The 21,111-nt window shown below is 36.9% G+C and overlaps 1 long non-coding RNA gene across 2 annotated transcripts in view; it reads left to right on the forward strand.

Moving 5' to 3' along the window:
* Window positions 1-21,111, forward strand: part of LOC123334037 — a 217,264-nt gene that overhangs the window by 169,950 nt on the left and 26,203 nt on the right. For both annotated transcript variants that reach the window (XR_006551779.1, XR_006551780.1), the window contains exon 2: window positions 10,484-10,553. This is a non-coding gene — a long non-coding RNA (uncharacterized LOC123334037). The remainder of the gene's footprint in view (window positions 1-10,483; window positions 10,554-21,111) is intronic.

A 21,111-nucleotide genomic window follows, 5' to 3' on the forward strand; every position in this document is an offset into this window, starting at 1 on the left:
CAGAACTTATTAATACAGAAGTAAGTCAGTGCTGCCCATTTTAGGTGCAAGAACGTATCTTGTGTAAGTGTTCACAGAGAGCAGGAAGGGGGTGAAGTGACTAATATCTATTCTATCCCAGTCCTGAAAACACTTGTAAAGTCCACACTTGCTAAGACTCACAAATCCTGAATGTTAATACTGAGAATAAAGAGAGCTGTAACTACAATTTGCAAGTGCTCATCTCTGTAACAGACTCAGTAACATTCTCTTAACTGCTTTCACGCCTGGCTTTGTATTTTTATTTCTCATTTCCCAATACATACTATACGTTTCTACTTGCTTGTAAACTTTGTTTTATTAGATAATAATAAAAATAAAATGGAGGAAAAGGCCAATCCTTTATTGGAATAAAACTATCCAAGTTAATTCTACTCTAAATCCTAGCAGTACTTAACTATAGGAAACTGAAAGGAACATACACTATCTAACAAAATGCTAACTGATTACTAATGAATTAAGAAGGAATAAAGTACTTATAGAAAACTACAGAGCTCTTCTGTGTACAAATCCACTCTACAGCCCCTCAGTTACCATAATTTTTTAACCAGCAAGTGGGTAACCACTGCATAACAGAGCTAGATTAAGGGAGTTTATTTTAGCCATATACTTGGTTTTTTGTTTGCATTAATTTTGCATGTGACTAAATTCATCCTTTAAATATGAAGAAATGTATTTTATCTGCACTGAAATTTTTTCTTCAAATCATTGTACCACTTTTCCTACACTCTCAGCCAATCTGTGCAGGGTACCTTTCACACAGACAATATGGAGTTACCTGCACATGCATTCTGATAATCCTGATGTTTGGACAGGATTGACTTCATTACCAACTCCAGTGGCGGGGTGCTGATTGTCTCAGACCAAGCAGAGCTTATCAACTTACTAGACAGAGTGACTTATTCAAAGATAGATTTTCAAGCCAATCAGAGACAATAAGATGTGATATTTTTTCGGTGAGATCAACTCTCTCTTGTCGTATAGAAGTATAATACCAGCTTGAAGCTGCTCAAGGTCTCCAAAAAGTCAGCAAAGGAGAACACCTAGAGGAAGTGAAGAAAAATACCATAAATGCATTGATTTCTGGAGGAGGAAATGGCAACCCATTCCAGTATTCTTGCCTGGAGAATTCCATGGACAGAAAAGCCTGGTGGGCTACAGTCACATGGGGTCACGAAGAGCTGGACATGACTGATGCAATTCAGCAGCAGCACCATTGCTTTAGTCCTGAACTGATTATGCTGGATTGTGCTGTATTGACTTTAATAAGCCAAGCACATTTCTCAAAATATTCTTCCTTTATGGTGCTGGGTTAGAGCTGGTAAAAAAAGGAACTTACACAGCATTTTGAAGAGATAAATGAAGCAGCAACTGTCAGAAGTTCATTGTGGTCAGACATGACACTACATCGCCTCACAGGTCAGTCAGTCCCAGCTTGTCCTTCTTCTCCACTCAGTATACAGGTAGTCTTCCTGAATTGTAGCTCTGATGATTAATAGGAGCCCTAATCCAGATCCTTGGACTCAAATCTATAGAGGCGGTAGCTACCCAGGGACTCCAGGTTCTCATAGACCTCTTCTCTGTTCTCCCTTTATGGTTCCATTGTGATTACTGAATGTGCTTGGATTATCAGCTTTTCCCTGAAAATTCTTACTTGTTCAACTATGCAGTGCTTCAAGCCTAAACTCCATTTCAGACCAGCAATTCCCCAGCTTCTCCCATATTTCTGTTAAGTTTAATTCTATAAAATCTTATATCTTATTTGTATGGTATTCATACTGGCTCTGCTTCCTTCACTGATACAGATATTGGTAGTGAAAGTGGACTTAATTGGTTTCTTTAGGACAATTTGAAGAAAAAAAATGATAAATTATGATTTCAGAGCTTTAAATGTCTTCAAAAAAAAAAAAAACAACACTGCATAAGTAATCAGAAGAAGTTTAAAACCTTCCTTAAAGCAATATACTTAGACCCAAGCAGGGGCCCTTCCCTTGGGCCCTGCATCTCAGAGATTCCACAAATTGGTATACCTTATTTAAAAATTACTGGTTTTCCCCAGAATACAGTTATCCTATATGGGTTCCTCATGCTACATGTACAATTTTTTCTAAGTATTCCTTCAGTTTCTAGAACTGTCTTATGCTATTAAGGACAGGGAGGGATATTAGGCAGAGCACCCCAAACCTAATCTAGGATCTTCATGGGTCATAGTTCTGGTTTTTACCATTTGGGATGATGGCCAAACTTTTACTTCATGTAGGGATCCACCCTAAGCTCTGTATCTGGGCTTTTATTCCATACAGGTGTAATCTGATCACTTTCCCTGACTAGAACAGTAGTTAATTTACAGTTCACTGTTTTGTGTGAAGTTGCACCAGCTGAATGGTATTGACATCCTGAATTTGTACTATACTCACTCATGTTGGACATAGAACAAATTTAGGGCTCTGGGCTATCCACATTCCTTCACTGACCCTTGGAATGAACCACATCTCGGGTCCATGTGTCAACTCTCACTTGGGCATATATTGACTACAGTGCTCTCTCTTGACTGTTTCATTGACAATAGCAGCGAGTCCTTATTCCTGTGCACTTCTAATAGTGACACTCAACATGGTCACCCTTACCTTCCACAGGTTCCACACCACATACAAGGTATTTTTTCCAGAGTATTTATACCTGTGATATTCACAAATTATCAACACCATTGTCTTGCAATGCCAATGGGCCTTTCTGATTGATATCTTCTGTTGCCTTCAGTTGCTGTGGCTGTGTCATATTTTCTTAGATCAGTCCTAAGAACTAACAGGTAAGGGACAGAAACTCTATGTGAATGAAAGCCTTCACCTCAGTTCACCCCAGGGCCTTACCTATCCTCCTTGCTGTTATCAGTTTGTGAAAAGCAAGAAGTCTTGAGAAGATACGGTTGGACAATGAGCTGTTCTTTGTTTTTACTTCACATGTATACCTGTGGTGAATTCATTTTGATATTTGGCAAAACTAATACAATTTTGTAAAGTTTAAAAATAAAATAAAATTAAAAAAAAATCCAAATGGTAAATTTAATGAGACCAAATATTAAATATCATTTTCCTGTATACTTTGGTTGAGACTTGCACTTGTGGTTATCATAAACAAGTTCCATTTATGATAGCAATCAGTTTGGGGAGAGTCCCTGGAAGTCAATATTCATGGACAACGGTAGGGATATTGCAGTGTCATGTGTAACAATGTATTATAAAAAGCATTGAATAAATGGCATTAGGGAATTGAAACAATGAAAACAGATTTTGAAGAGCCATGGTATTTTGAGTCCACTTAGTATTTTTTAATATTGATGATCATAGTCATAATTTCTAAGATCCTGACTTATTTTTATAACAGCCATTCTACTTATTTTCATAAAAGCCATTTTCAATATGAAAAACATAAGATTATTTCTTATAATTAAGGAGTAGAAAACAAATATCTTAAATAGATATCAAAATTTTAAATCAAAACTATTTAATTATAGCAGAAATATTCACTTTAATGAAATCTACTTTGGGGGGCTCCAAAATCACTGCAGATGGTGATTGCAGCCATGAAATTAAAAGATGCTTACTCCTTGCAAGGAAAGTTATGACCAACCTAGATAGCATATTCAAAAGCAGAAACATTACTTTGCCAACAAAGGTCCGTCTAGTCAAGGCTATGGTTTTTCCAGTGGTCATGTATGGATGTGAGAGATGGACTATAAAGAAAGCCGAGCGCCAAAGAATTGATGCTTTTGAACTGTAGTGTTGGAGAAGACTCTTGAGAGTCCCCTGGACTGCAAGGAGATCCAACCAGTCCATCCTAAAGGAGATCAGTCCTGGGTGGTCTTTGGAAGGACTGATGTTGAAGCTGAAACTCCAATACTTTGGCCACCTGATGTGGAGAGCTGATTTGTTTGAAAAGATCCTGATGCTGGGAAAGATTGAGGGCAGGAGGATAAGGGGACAACAGAGGATGAGATGGTTGGATGGCATCACTGACTCAATGGACATGAGTTTGGGTAAACTCCAGGAGTTGGTGATGGACAGGGAGGCCTGGCGTACTGCGATTCATGGGGTCGCAAAAAGCTGGACATGACTGAGCGACTGAACTGAACTGAACTGATTCAATGTTAATTATTTTTATAAATATAAAACTTCAACATTTTGGCACTCAATGTCTAGCAAATTGCCAATATAAAGAATTAATATTGGCCTTACAATATTAGAGTCAGACCAAAATATATACAAATATATGAGTAACATAAGAAAACATTTCACAGCCACAGATATTTTAAATACCTTTAGAACCACAAGTTAAAACAGAAAGAGAAGCAACAAAAAGTGCACTTGGCAGTGTACTTTTATTATGTAAGATTTTCTTACACTCGGAGAAGGCAATGGCACCCCCCCTCCAGTACTCTTGCCTGGGAAATCCCATGGACGGAGGAGCCTGGTAGGCTGCAGTCCATGGGGTCCCTAAGAATCGTACACGACTGAGCGACTTCACTTTCACGCATTGGAGAAGGAAATGGCAACCCACTCCAGTGTTCTTGCCTGGAGAATCCCAGGGTCGGGGGAACATGGTGGGCTGCCGTCTCTGGGGTCGCACAGAGTCAGACACGACTGAAGCGACTTAGCAGCAGCAGCAGCAGCAACTATTACATTCATGATATCTGAGAGCTAGAATTGACATAATATTGTTTTTTTTCTTATCTGTTACCCAAGTGATTTTATAGCTTAAATCCTTACCTCACTTCAAAAAAGAGTCTGTCACTGGCACACACAAATTACACTGTGTATAGGCATTCAGACATGACTTTTGAGAGCACAGAACACAAGATATATTGAGGTTTCTATGACCTAATACTTAATACTCAGCAGGATTGGTGGGTACTCTTAACATGTAGCATCCTTTAAAGTATGGAATCATGGGTCCAGTTCTAAGAGCTGGCTTTTAAATTTTAGCTTTCCTGAATTATTTGGTATCAGAGAGATTTCTTGTCACACTTGCGGTTGACACAGTGTTGACCTAATTGTGTTGTTCAATATCACAGATCCCAAATGCAATCTCCTTGTATTCATAGAGAATAGAAACAATAGAAACACTAGGAGTATTTTTCCTGTAAATTCTTATTTGGTATTTTAAGTTACCAAGGGCAAAGTCCTATGTCTATAGTGCTGATGGTCTTAGTATATTATGAGTCTGTGTTTTTCCAATTCATAATCCATCTCCATTTTAGCACTTCAGAATTTGTTGGGGGAGAGGAAGAAAGAGTGGGCCCAATCAATTCCATTATTCCATTATCTGTTAGTCCATTGTTGATCCTGATCATAGATCATAGAGATAGATAGGCATATAAATATATATATGTGTGTATGTGTATACATATATATGTGTGTGTACATACATATATGTATATAAATCTACACACACATGTTTCTGTTCTTGTATGACATTTGACTTGAAAGGCATTAAATATGATGATTGCAGATTGCAACTTGATATATTAATAATTCCCATAATCCATTTTAATAACGATCCTACTGTATGCATGATTTCATTTGAAGTAAAAGTTTTGAAGTTGTAAAAAGTGCCAGAAAGCAGGATATCTACTTCATGGATGTGTTATTTACCCTGCTGGGAAAGTTTTGATTATTTTATGGAGAGCCTTCTCCAGTAGAGCTTACACTTTGAAAATTTATGATGGAGTTTCACATTCTACAAACTTTCCCAGATTTTGGTTAAATTAAGAGGCCTTCTGGACAGCTTTATCATAAAAGCTGCATACAAGGCTATTTTACAACCTTGCCAGGTAACAGTAAAGAGACACAAAGTTTCAGTGATATGGAAGCAGGAATGATTTCACCAAGCTATAGATCCTATAAGTAAGTTTAGGTCTGTGAATAAGTTCCCCAATGTGTTAATTTTAGATGGTTTAGGGGCTGTGAAAACATTTTGAACATTTTATGAGCACTCTTGAACACAGTGTACTTCTATTAAGACCAGATTTCTTTACAACTTCAAGACTGAATGTCATTTTTTAAATAATTGAAGCCAAAAGATCAATATGAAGCTTTTCAAAATGCCTAAAAGTAGTTGATCTAAACAGAATATGCTCACTTTTTAAGATGGATTCTGCATTTAATTGTTTGGTCCTATTTACCCTCTGTCTTGCTTCTGTTGTCTTAATCTTTGTTAGTTTCAGTTTCCTAATCTCTATAATTTTTTTTTTTTTAATTAGAGGATAACTGCTTTACAATGTTGTATTCATTTCTGCTGTATAATGAAGTGAATCAGCTATATATACATATATATATATATATATATATATATATATATAACATATATCCCCTCCCTCTTGGACCTCCCCCCTCCCACCCCACCCGTCTAGGTCACCCCTCTAGAGCACCAAGTGTAACTCACTGTGCTATACACCAGGTTCCCATTAGCTATCCACTTTACATGTGGTAATGTATTTATGTCAAACTTAATCTCCCAATTCATTCCACCCTCCCATTAACCCACTGTGTCCACACATCCATTTTCTATGTCTGCATGTCTCTTCCCGCATAAATGTGGTAAATATATATAATGGAATATTGCATATGTGCTCAGTTGTTCAGTCTTGTCTGACTCTTTGTGACTCCGTGGACTGCAGCTTGCTAGGCTCCTCTATCTATACAATTTTTCCAGTTAAGAATGCTGGATTGGGGCACTATTTCCTACTCCAGGAGATCTTCCCAAACCAAGGATCAAACTCACATCTCTTATGTCTCTGCACTGGCAGGCAGATTCTTTATCACTCTCACTGCCTGGGAAGCCCATAATGAAATATTACTCAGTCATAAAATGAAATGAAGCTGGATCATCTGTAGAAGTATGGATGAACTTAGAGTTTATCATACAGAGTAAAGTAAGAGAAAAAGAAAAACAAATATTATATATTATCATATATGTGGAATCTAGAAAAATGGCACAGATGCAATGGGTTTTTAAATAAGACCTCATATAATTGTTGTAATGACTGATATAATGCATGTAAGCTGATTAATAAGATAATGCATATAAAGCCAAAAATATATTACCTGGTACATGGTAAGCACTTAATATAGTTTTTCAGTTATCAACAGTTTTTAAAGATAGTATGTGCAAAACACTGGTTGAATAGTTGTGTAGTTTACCCATACTATTTCATTGTCTCACTTTTTAAATGTCTGTCTTAATAAATACAAATTTGATACATAAAAAATGGCATGGAATTCACATGCTACAGGCACAATGGTGAAAGTGACCTCTAATTTTTCTTATGACCTCAAGATTCCATAGAAATTTAATCTATAATTAAACATTAGTTGCTGCATTGAGTTCACCAAAGAAAGAATTTATATCCAGGAAAGGTCAGGGTAAGAAATATAGATATTACCTATATATAGACTAAAATATGATAAACTAGAAGGATGTCATCAAATATGGATTGTGTGATCTGTAACATATAAAAGATGTGTCTAACTATGAAAGGGAAAGATTTTAAAATAATGCTTTAAATTGCATGCATTCAAATTAGTGTTTTTGAGAAAGAAGGTAGTAGGGAGAGGAGTTAAAGATGAAAAGAAAGTACATGTAGTCACAGTCCTAGTTAATTTTTTGTTACAAGTAGGCAGACTCCTAACTAAATAGCTTTTAGCTATATACACACACACACATACACACACACACACACACACACATATATATAAATCCTGTTTGTTTTATTGTTAGAAGCAGGCATTCAAACTCTTTAAAAACTATTAATCCTACAAAGTGCTATTATTCCCATCATACTACAAAAGATACAAAAGCTCAAGAAAGAAATTATCTAGTGATACATGGGTTATATATGGAGCCACCAGGATTTAAACTGAAACCTGTTTGAAAAAAATCTATGCTCTTTCCACAGCATCATGCTGCCTTTCCTGGAAAGTGAGTACCAGCTGGGCAAATATCACACCTCGATTTCTGTTTTTCTTTGTTTTACTGTCATCTAAGACAGTGCTTTAACAAATTACATGTACTCATTTGGATTTCTGTCAAAAGAACAAAATGAAACAATGAATTTCAGTGACAAAAAGCTCACTGCCTAAAAGGCATTTATTTCCACGTTCTTATAATTTTAAATGTTCAAAACTTTCTGACATTGGATAATGGACTAAAGTAAATTAGTACAATGAAATTTCTTTTTTGCTCCCTTAGGATAGGAAACATGTCTCATTTTGCTTTGTTTTTCCAACCATAGTGACTGGAATTTCAATGAATGTTTCTTGAGTCAATGAAAAGATTTATATGTGTGTTAGAGAGGCAAGTAAGAATAGTGATGAATTTCACATTTGGGACATTGTATAGATATTTTTGGATGCAAATGTGCAGCATATGTTTCTACTTACACTGCAGAAAGTCTCAATATAATTGTATATTAACAACGACTAATATAAATAAGCAAAAATTGTGTACTGCTTAATGTTCACTATGCTATGCTATGCTATGCTAAGTCACTTCAGTCGTGTCCGACTCTGTGCGACCCCAGAGACGGCAGCCCACCAGGCTCCCCAGTCCCTGGGATTCTCCAGGCAAGAACACTGGAGTGGATTGCCATTTCCTTCTCCAATGCATGAAAGTGAAAAGTGAAAGTGAAGTCACTCAGTCGTGTCCGACTCTTAGCGACCCCATGGATTGCAGCCCACCAGGCTCCTCCGTCCATGGGATTTTCCAGGCAAGAGTACTGGAGTGGGGTGCCATTGCCTTCTCCTAATGTTCACTAGTAAAAATAAAACTTCTCATCTCTATTTCTAGTTCTTTTCACTATATTGTAATTTATTTAGATCATAAGATCTTCACCTAAGGTAGCTGTCATAAATAAGTAGTATTTAAATGATCAAAGAATTAAACTAAAGAAGAAATATAGAAAAACAAGGACAATTTTCTTTTTATTAAGATCATTACAATCACTAATTTGATGTGATATGTGGTCTTAATAAGAATAGTAGCCTGCAGTTAAATAATGATACATTTAGGCTAAAAGCAAAAATATAGGTATAGGGGAAACCCAATTTGTTGAACCACACATAATTTAAATTGAACTATATGAGATTATGATACTTGGTCACATTTACCTATAAAAACAACAATTTCATATGGTTGAACAGAAAAATGAAGGGCACTCTGTTGTTTTTGTTGTTACTTAGTCTCCTAGGTTAGAGCTGTAAAAATGGAGTGTAAGTTTTGTTATAAAGGACTGTTGGAGCATAGAGAAAATTCAATAAATAGTAGCTATTATTTGTATTAGTAATAAATTAGAACTTTAGCTATCATGTTGTTGAAAGCATACTTTTATTGTGTTAAGGAGCTGGCCTCCTGCTATTGATCTTTTTCTAAAATATATTGTACATTATGCTCACACTGTTCTTCAGATGTTCTGAATATGAACTAATCCAGATAGAGAAGAGTGTAGACCTGACCAAAGGTGTAGTGCTTGACTTTCTTTTCTAAATATCACAAATACACACGCAAAAAAATTTCCTTCAGGAAAATTCTTGAGAAGCCCAAGAGACTTCTTGCTCAATTCTTTGCCAAACGAAACCTCTAGACCTTTCAAAATTCGTTTCAGATGTACTCCCAAGGAGCACAACTGTCTGATCTGCACCTTGAATGGCTTATAAGCGGTGCTGACCTATATTGTATATGCCGAGCATGGGTCTTTCCAGGATGTCAACAGAAGTTTTGTACATAACACTGGTTCAGAATGTATAAGAAAAATCTGCATAGCAGAGGAGTAAATGGATATTTTCTATTTTTTATTTTAAATGATACCAGTACCTCTAATTTTTCAAGTGTCAAGAAAATAAAATAATAATGGCAGTATGAAGTATAATTTTGCAACTGCATTAAACTGAAAATCATTTATGAAGTCCAATCATATAAGAAAAATTTTCAGATGGGAAAAGTAAGAATCCCCTTGACCTAATTAAGCAATCATCGGCATAGTAATTTAGAGTTAGTTTGCTATTTGTCCCTGTTTTTCTCTCTACATTTACCAAGAATATTACCCAGTGGTGTGTTCTGTTTTTATTTGCCAAGCACTGATTTATATGTCACCCTTTATCCATATAAGCGCCCCAGGTTGTGCCAGTGGTAAAGAATCTGCCTGTTGATGCAGGATAAGCTAGTGACTTGGGTTCGATCCCTGGGTTGGGAAGATCCCCTGGAGGAGGAAATCCACTCCAGTATTCTTGCCTGGAGAATCCCATGGACAGAGGAGACTGGTGGGCTACATGCATGGGGTTACAAAGGAATTGGACACGACTGAGCATGCATGTACTACTTTACCCTATATAATTTTTTTCATTTTTCTTACATAATATCTTTCTTTTTTTCTTTCCCCCCCTAAGTACAGGGTTCTGTATAACACGTGGAAGATACTAAACACGAACTCCTTTCTTGGCATCTGGCTCTAGTCTGCCAATGTAAGTTGTCCTGGGAATTACTTTGAAGTTCTTTCTTTTACTCTTCAATTGATTTTTCCACAGAATGTCAGCTTTTCCCTCTAAACCACATCCTTAGTGGCTGTCAGCTTCTGAAAAAAATATGGGAAGCGGCACTTAATACCACAGTTACCTGCAAGATCCCTGAAGCCAGACAGGATCAGGCTTTACTGCCTCAAACCTGCAGTATGGAATGGCAGCTCTATTGCCTGGGTCACTTGCTAAGGACAGGAAAAAAAAAAAAGAAAAAATGTACTCGAAGAGTTGCATGTAATAAGGAAGCAAAGCTGTCAAGTACAAACAGAACTGAAAACAGCATTTTGCAGAACCAGAAATCACTGCTTGAAAATAAGACACATGGCTGTAGGCAGGTCTCACAGTTGGGTGGTGAGCTGTCTTCAAACACGGACTGGAATTACCTGCACATCAGATGGACCAAGGCCATTTTATGCTTTGTCAAGGAAACTGGGGCCTGAAGGAATACTCAAGGAAAAATTTTTAGAAGACTTAAGAGTCATAAAATACTTTAGGCGTGAATGCAATTTTAGTTTTTCCAGAGATATCTACATTTTATCCAAAATTACATGTTTTATGTAAACCTTAATTGAAGGAGCTTTTGAGTTAATCCATTATCATGCGTCATCACTAGGGTAGGGATCTGAACAAGGAGAAGGAACTGTTAAATTAACCTAATACCAGATTGTCAGTTCTGGGAGGTACAAGCTTCATTTACTTGATCTATGAGAATGATTATATGTTAGAACAGATGAGGGCCGGAGGGATTCTAGACTCCAATCCTATCACTTTTTTTGGAAGAAGATGAAAAAATTGAGGACTAGACTTGAAATGACAGGAGAGAAAGCAAACTGAAATTCCTGCCCTAAGGATAGTGTCCACAGCCACTTTCATGCTTGTAGTCAAATGTTCAACTTCAGCCTTCTAAAGCAGTTTCTCTCTGCATTTTGAGACTCATATGTAAAGAGAAATGTTGCCTATAGTTAATATATCATATTATGAGTATTGGTATTGGTATGAGTTGGTATTATATATGTAAAGCTATATATGTGGTTATATATCATATATAACTAACATTTTAATACAATGTACTTTGGGGTTTTTTAAATCTATCTACTCATATATATATATATATATATATATATATATATACATAGCTATACACGTGTGTGCCTGTATATATGTGTGTGTGTATATGTGTGTATATAGGACATAAGACAGTTTCAAGGGTTCCACGAGGTCTTTCTGTTTCCAACCTCACATCTGTGTAAGGTTAGGTTTTCTTCATGTACATCAATTAAAAACAACATACACAACAGGTTGAATTCAGAAGCAGGTATGAGAATCCAAAGAGATTTGCAAAACTATAAAACCACTACCTTTATTAAATATGTTATTTTGGAAAGTTTAGTGTTTTTTGTAGCAATATACTAGTTATATGAACATGAAATATGTTTTATTTAGCTTAAAATAAATAAGTAAATATTTAAACTGTTTTAGTATCTAATATAATAACCACCAATAGATGCAAACCATATTAACAAAATATCTTTGGGATTCTCAATAATTTGTAACAGTATAAAGAGTTCTTGAGAAAAAACATTTTGGGACCCTCTAGACTAAACAATTATCCATAAAGTGACTTAGAGTAAGAGTTCTGGGCATGAGAAGGTCTTGTACTGAATAGTGACTGGTTACCCTGAAGTTCCTGGCTTTGAAGGGTTTGAGAGAGGCCAACTAACATAACAATGCAGAACACAGACGACTGAGGTGTACACAGAGAAGAAATAAATGAGGACCATGTGGGCAAGAATTCTTCCCAGGTAGTGCTAGTGGTAAAGAACCTGCCTGGCAATGCAGGAGACTAAGAGATGCAGGTTCAATCCATGAGTTGGGAAGATCCCTTGGAGAAGGGCACAGCTACCCATTCCAGCATTCTTGCCTGGAGAATCCCATGGACAGAGGAGCCTGGTGACAGTCTATAGGGTGACAAAAATGTTAGACACAACTGAAGCAACTTAGCACATAGCGGGCAATAATAGACCAGAAATGTATCAAGGGCATGAGTAGAAAGACTAGAAGGAAAGCAGACCCGGAGCAACACCAGAACAGACAGGATCCCTGGGTCAGTGCGCAGTGGCCACACCCTTCCCATTATGGAGTATCTGGAGTGAAAATGAGCTTCTATGTTCCCTTGAGACAATCCCGTGTACAGGGATGTCTGAATGTATGGCCACTACACTGACACTATCTCCAGCTCTTTCTTATTTTCTTATGTATCTGCAAACTGAAGGAGGATTTGAAGAAAGTCATTACAAACAGGCAGTTCTATGACTTTTCTGATCACTCTTGAGGAAGAGGAAGTCTTGGAATCACTTTGAACAGCAAACATAGTCTCAATGACATGGCTGACAAAGATAAAACCTAGTTACATATAATGACCAGAACTCCAACTAGATTTGGAGGTAAATCACCTCTTCCCTCCGTTTTTTGCCAACTGGAGACCTTGGAGCAGCTTCTTGGGACAGGCGTTGGGCTCTTTCTCTCCTTACCCACCCATTAGGGTGCCTCCTTGCTATGCAGGCAAATGCCTGCCTTTTCTCTCTCCATTGCTGCTGCAGAGGTTCTAGTGTTAAGGGATTTTATCTTCTCTGAGCCTGGCAAATATTGACAGCTGATTCATGTGGAGGCATTTTTTGTGGATTTTCTGGAGATTTTCTGGCTGAGTCTCTCTAATTCTGACTTTCTTCATGTATACCATGCTGCATTTAGTCACTCATTCTTGCCTGACTCTTTGGAACCCCAAAGACTGTAGCCTCCCAGGCTCCTCTGTCCATGAGGATTCTCCAGGCAAGAACACTGGAGTGTGTTTCCATGCCCTCCTCCAGGGGATCTTCCCAATCCAGGAATCGAACCCAGGTATCTTCCATTGCAGGTGGATTCTTTACCATCCGAGCCACCAGGGAAGCCCCTTCATGTACACAGAGCATCTTAAATTGGCCATACAATTACTTTCTCCACTTCTGCTCCCAAGAGTCCATCCAAAAGCTGACCAAGGTCCCTGAGGTTACTTCAGATTGAAATTTATGCCACAGTTCATGTCTAGTCTCCTGTCATCAAAGTACAGTTACAAGCTGCTGTGATGAAAGGCTTCAGATACGCTGTGTGCGTGTATATTGCCAAAATTGCAATGACTACTTTCAAAGAAATCATCTTTACTCTTTTGACCTTTTTTTGTTGTTGTTCAGTCACTCAGTTGTGTCCAACTCTTTGACTCCATGGTCTTCAGTATGCCAGGCTTTCCTCTCCTTCACCAACTTACTCTCTTGCTCAAACTCATGTCCATTGAGTCAATGATGCCATCCAACTATCTCATCCTCTGTCACCCCCTTCTCCTCCTGCCATCAGTCTTCCCCAGCATCAGGGTCTTTTCCAATGAGTCTGTTCTTTGCATCAGGTGGCCAAAGTATTGGACCTTATTTACTACTGCTAATAGTAATAGGGTTCAAAGTCATATAACTAATTTCTGGCAATTTAATTTAAAACTTAGAAAAAAAAGAAAAAGAAAAAACACACACCTCTTTTGGAGTGAAGCATCTATTTTAGATTGATGCCTTAGTTGAAACTTTCCAATTTAAGGCCCTGTTGCACATCCTGGTAATGAGCTCCCTTTAATTGAAGAAATCTGCTTTTCTTTGCAACATGAAAGAGCCTTTTAACATTAAATTTCTTATGGTGTTACATATAAGAAGTACACTTAGCATTATGACCCAATATGTGCATAAACATAAATATTTATGAATTTATACACACCCCCAAAAGTTTCTCAAAATCTTCTACTTCTCTCAAACTTTATTCTTATCACATTTTTTCTTAGCCCTTATTGTGATTTTTTATTTCTCAACTGTTTATTTTTCTTCTTAACAAAAAATATTTCTCATTTATCCCTCTACAGTGAGCCATTATTTCAGTTTCAAGCCACAGTAAAAATAAATAAATAAATAAATCAGAAAAAATTTCCCCATCTTTGACCAAATCATAATTACCAATATAATAGAGGATTTTAGGGGAAAATTAATCTTTCCTTTCAGAGTTATGAGAGACCTTATAGTCTAGGAGGCAGCCTGAAAACAGTATTTAGAAGAGTGGATTTTGGGAGAAAGTGAAAATGAAAGTCGTTCAGTCGTGTCTGACTCTTTGTGACCCATGACTATGCAGTCCATGGACTATTCTCCAGGTCAGAATAGTGGAGTGAGTAGCTGTTCCCTTCTCCAGGGGATCTTCCCAACCCAGGGAGTTAACCTGAAATGATAGCTGTTGTACATCTTAAACATCTACCTTTGGAAGAATTATTCTTTTATCCCCAACCATGTAAATTCTGCTTAAGTATTTTGCTAAGATATCATGGTACATTTTTCTAGGGAGAAGGGAAACGTCTAATCCAATAATACAATAAATGTGACCTGTGAAGGATTGTATAAAGAAACATCTTACTAGCAATGGACAAAAAAAATTTCAGAAGAAATTGGGACCCATGAGAGCCACTGTATTTATTTCATGATTATCCCTACAATCAATTCTGCTTATGTGGAAGTATGAGCAAATCAAGAACTGATGTATTGACCCACAACTTACTCAGGGCCAAAGGCTGTATCAGAATATGTTGGCACATCAATAGGCATCTTTTACTCCATCTAATAATTTTAATAGTTTTCAAAGGCTTTTGTAATAAGTACCCAGACTTAGTGGCTTAAATCACCACAATTTACATTCTCATGTTTTCAAGATCAGAAGTTTGAGACTGAGATGCCAGCAGGTTGGCTTCTTCTGAGGTTTCTTTTCTCTTTTCCTTGTGTCTTTTCTTGGTTTTCCCTCTTTGTCTTTCTTTTGTCCTAACCTCTTCTTATAACAACACTGATCATATTGGGTTAGTACCCACCCTTTAGATCTTGTTTTAAGCTTATTACCCCTTTACAGACCTTACTGCCAAATACATTCTCATCCACAGGTTACTGGGGGTTAGGGCTTCAGTATAGAAATTGGGCTGGGGAGCGGTACAGTTCAGCTCACAACATTGGTTTAGTTATAGACCTCTACTAACCTGACTGAGTGACTTTCACTTTCACTATCCTGCTACCTGCTAAAGATGTTGGCACCTAGATCATAATATTTATTTTTTCCTCCTTCCTGTCATCATCATGAATATCTTCAAGATTCAGGTAGACAATGGCTCTATCTCAACCATCATCTACATACTTCACATAAGTAGTTCACTTCTATTATCAACCTCTAATTGTCGAGTCCAGCTCGACAGCACAGGTTCCTGAAAGCGTGGTACAGGGAAAGAATGAGAAACACTCAAAAAAGTTACCACCAACACCCCCATGAGGTGAAGGTGCCCAAGCTGATCTCAAGTCTACTTATTTATACTTTTTGAGACTTACTTGTACAAGTTTATATGAGCATAGCCGGCCAAGTGGCCTTCAGTGATAATCCTGTGCCATTAACATTTAACATTTTAGTATCCCTGTTTTTCTGCCTCAAGTACAAAGACACAGTTAATCTTTATGTGCCTCCCAGGTGCCAAAGATAGGAACAGTCTGTTGATGGTTTCCCATCCCCAGGCATATATCGTGCTTTCAAGATGTTTTTTGTTCCTTCTTGGATTCCTTCAGGAGTCACATATTGGAATTCTGTCCTCTCAGTAAGATTGTTTATTTTTTTGTCAGGCCTTTTAGTAGGCCTCTCTCCTATACCTAATGGTAGCATTTATATCCATTTCACCATTGCAGTCTTATATTTCAGTGCCTACTGTGTTACCAAGGCTTCCCACTCTTTTAATTCTCTCAAACTTTGTACTTACCACACCTATTATCAACCTTCATTGTGATTCTTTTTAACTCTTTTTCTTACAAAATAAATCCCCTTCTTTTAATTTCTTCTCTACTGAGCCATTAATTTGTCTTCAAACCAGAGGAAAACATAAATCAGACAAAAATTTCTTATCTCTTCTTCCACATGTAACTGTTGAGTATGTGTATTTTCTACTACTGCATAACAGGTTACCACAAATTTAGTACACAAATCAAAAATTATGAGTTTAGAGCTTTCATGGGTCTGTAGTCCATGTGAGAGTTAACTGTATCCTCTTCTGGGGTCTCACAAGGTTGAAATTAAGGTGTTCGTGCCTGTATGCATGCTAAGTCGCTTCAATTGTGTCTGACTCTTTTTGACCCTATGGACTGGATCCCGCCAAGTGCCTCTGTCCATCAGATTCTCCAGATAAGAGTATCAGAGTGGGTTGCCACGCCCTCCTCCAGGGCATCTTTCCCGCCCAGAGATCGAACTCGTGTCTCTTACGCCTCCTGCATTGGCAGGAAGGTCCTTTACCACTAGCACCATCTGGGAAGCCTAGACCTGCAATCTCTTCTAAGGCTTAGCATTCTCTTGCAAACTCATTAAGGGAGGGAAAAATTAATTTCCTTGCTGTTCTGACTGAAGTTATTGCTTGTTCTTGCTAGCTATAAACTAGGGCCTGTTCTCAGCCTCTGAAGGCCTTCCTTCAGTTCTTTGCCTTGTGGCCTCTTTCTCTTTATCATATCAGTTTACTTCATCTTTGATGCCGACAGAAGAATCTCTCTGTCACTTCATCTTCTTTTAGAGGGCTGACCTGTTTAGATTAAGCCAAAGATATGATTTAAATCAAGGTTTTAAATCAAAGTCAACTGATCTTTAACCTAATAAGGGGAATGGTATCTCATCATATTCACTCTTCTGGAATTTTAAAGGGCATGTAAATTAGAAGATAGGAATCTCAGAGTCTAGCTTAGAAATCTGGCTACCCCAAGACAGCTGGAGAGCATCATACAACTGTGTGACCCCAGAAACTTCAAATGCATAATATCCAAAAATTGATTATATCCTCAACAGAGTCAGACATGACTGAGGTGACTTAGCATGCTTGCATGCAGCATGCATATTATTCAAATTAATTTTTTGTGACTAAGGACTGAATAAGTATGTGTTTAATGTATTAACAAAAGGAATAAGTGTTGTATTGTGATTCAGAAAAAAAAGATCTTATTCATACTCTAAGCTTTGGTTTTCCTTCAAACTCTCTCCAATTCTAACATTAAATGACAATGTAATTGTACATCTTTAATAAAAGAAAAACTTCCTCTTGAAATAAGAAAAGTCATACCCTTTAAAACTACTTTTGTAGCTTGTTAGGTTAGTTTGTATTTCCAATGGAGAATATAAACATGAAAAACAGATCTCTTTGTAAAATAATCATTGGAGAACAAGAATTATAAAATTATTATGCTATAAATTATTTAGGGACTTGTTATGTTACAGTGAGAGAGAAGCAGTGTATAGTCATCAACTAATCTGCAAAAATTCATTAACACCCTCACACTGTTTTATAATTTATATTTTGATTAACCTCCTTATACAGTTTTGGGACTTATACTTTGTGTATATAATATATAATATAATCTAGGAGTGTGTATATATATATATGTATATATAATAGATTATATTATTATTTGGGGCAAGGTCTATGTATTATTCATCTTTGTCTTCTTAGCACCAAATAAAATACCTAGAACAAGGAAATTATTAGTTATTTATTGAATAAAATAAAAGACTGACTAATGAGTAATCTGATGTACAGAACACTGAAACAAAGCTTGCAAAGGTAAGATACTTTCTTAGGTCATAATTTTCAAAAACATTTGGAAATGTAGAAAGAACAGTCCAGAAGATGTTAGTGCTAAAAATACAGACTTGAGATACATCCATGAAGGTGGGTTTGTTTGTACATATAAATTAGGGCTAATACTACAATTAACTTTGATCATTTTTACCCACAACCTATATGCTTCTGTATTGAATTTTTTTTATATTAATTTAGCTCCCAGTCTCCATTTTCTTACCATTCTAATATATAGTACAGACACATTTAGATGAAGTATCACAAATCATCAAGATATTGCCCTGCTTCAAAGGCACAAAATATTCCTCCTAATTACCAAATTCAGGTGAAATAACCTGGTCCCATTTTACCTTTATAGATCAGCATGCCAATTCCGGTTACTTGTATTCTAATCTATTCAATGCAACCTTGGTTCCTAAAAATATTGGTATACGTAACTGCTCATTCTGTTTTCTCTCTCAGGATTAGCTTCCTTCATCACTGTATTTCAAAATTTTAACATTTTCAAAGATCTGACTCATATGTTGTATTTTTCTTGAAGTCTCCTTAAACTTAACAGCAAGAAAGTGTTTACACGCTCTTGTCTTTTACAGCATGTTTTTCTGTTTTCTTATAGTGCTTATTGTCTGTTATCATATGCAATAGTTCTTTATATGCTTTATGACTTTCTCATTGAATGGAAATCTTTTTTTTTAAGATAAGGGTTTTTGTATTTTGGAACCTACTTTTCTGTGACATGGCACAAAATAGACTCAGTGGAGTATTTTTTCATTGGCAGTATACAATAATCATTGATTGAATCTTATAATATGCCTCATACTTTGCATATCTATCCAACCAACAACACAGATACAGGGTCCCTAATTTAAAGAAAAGACACAGTCATATGTTAGTAACAGGATAGAGATTTGTATATTAACCTGTCAAATTTTAAAACCCATACACTACTGTATAACTCAGCTCCCACTCTAGTGAAGAAACACCTTGATAAAACTTTAAAAAGAATTAACCTTTCACTGTTTGAAAATTAAAATTTTGGTTTAGACACACTTACACTTGTGCCTCTATTTTTTAAGCATTTAAAAAATTTAAGTATAGTTAATTATCAGCGTCATGTTAGCTTTAGGAGTAAGGCAAAGTAAGTTGGATGTGTGTGCGTATAGTCTTTTCCAGATTGTTTTCGGTTATAGCTTATTACATGATAATGAATATAGTTCCATGTGCTATATAGTAGGTTCTTGTTTATCTATTTTATATATAGTAACATGAATATGCTAATCCCAAACTCCTAATTTCTTTCTTCCTGTCCCCCCACTATCTTTTTTGATAACATGTTTGATTTATATGTCTGTAAATCTATTTCTGTTTTATAAGTTCAGTTCAGTTCTCTTCAATCACTCAGTCGAGTGCAACTCTTTGTGATCCTATGGACCGCAGCACTCCAGGCCTCCCTGTGCATCACCAACTCCCAGAGTTTATTCAAACTCATATCCATTGAGTTGGTGATGCCATCCAACCACCTCATCCTATGTAGTCCCCTTCTCCTCCTGCATTCAATCTTTCCCAGCATCAGGGTTTTCTCAGAAGAATCAGTTCTTCCCATCAGGCGGCCAAACTATTGGAGTTTCAGCTTCAACATCAGTCCTTCCAATGAACACTCAGGATTGATCTCCTTTAGGATGAACTGTCTCCTTGCAGTCCAAGGGACTCTCAAGAGTCTTCTCCAACACCACAGTTCAAAAGCATCAATTCTTCTGCGTTCAGCTTTCTTTATAGTCCAACTCTCACATCCATACATGACTACTGGAAACACCATAGCCTTGACTAGATAGACCTTTGTTGGCAAAGTAATGTCTCTGCTTTTTAATATGCTGTCTAGGTTGGTCATAGCTTTTCTTCCAAGGAGTAAGTGTCTTTTTATTTCAAGGCCTCAGTCACCATCTTCAGCAATTTTGGAACCTCAAAAAATAACATCTGCCACTGTTTCCACTGTTTCTCCATCTATTTCCCATGACGTGATGGGACCAGATGCCATGATCTTCGTTTTCTGAATGTGGAGTTTTAAGCCAACTTGTTCATTCTCCTCTTTCACTTTCATCAAGAGGCTTTTTAGTTCTTCTTCGCTTTCTGCCATAAGGGTGGTGTCATCTGCATACCTGAGGTTATTGATATTTCTCCCAGCAATCTTGACTCTAGCTTGTGCTTCATCCAGCCCAACGTTTCTCATGATGTACTCTGCATATAAGTTTATTAAGCAGAGTGACAATATACTGCCTTGACATATTCCCTTTCCTATTTGGAACCATGTCCAGTTCTAACTGTTGCTTCCTGACATGCATACAGATTTCTCAAGAGGCATGTCAGGTGGTCTGGTATTCCCATCTCTTGAAGAATTTTCCACAGTTTATTGTGATCCACACAGTCAAAGGCTTTGGCATAGTCAATAGCAGAAATAGATGTTTTTCTGGAACTCTCTTGCTTTTTCTACAATCCAGCAGATGTTGGCAATTTTATTTCTGGTTCCTCTGCCTTTCTAAAACTCAGTTTAACATCTGGAAGTTCACGGTTCAGGTATTGTTGAAGCCTGGCTTGGAGAATTTTGAGCATTCCTTTGCTAGTGTGTGAGATGAATGCAATTGTGTGGTAGTTTGAGCATTCTTTGGTATTGCCTTTTCTAGGGATTGGAATGAAAACTGACCTTTTCCAATCCTCTGGCCACTGCTGAGTTTTTGGCAGAAAATGAACACGTGAAAGTGAAAATCTCTCAGTCATGTCTGACTCTTTGTGACCACATGTACTATAAAATCC

The sequence above is a fragment of the Bubalus bubalis genome, chromosome 1 (genome assembly GCF_019923935.1).
Source record: "Bubalus bubalis isolate 160015118507 breed Murrah chromosome 1, NDDB_SH_1, whole genome shotgun sequence".
In the NCBI taxonomy this organism is placed as follows: Eukaryota; Metazoa; Chordata; class Mammalia; order Artiodactyla; family Bovidae; genus Bubalus; species Bubalus bubalis.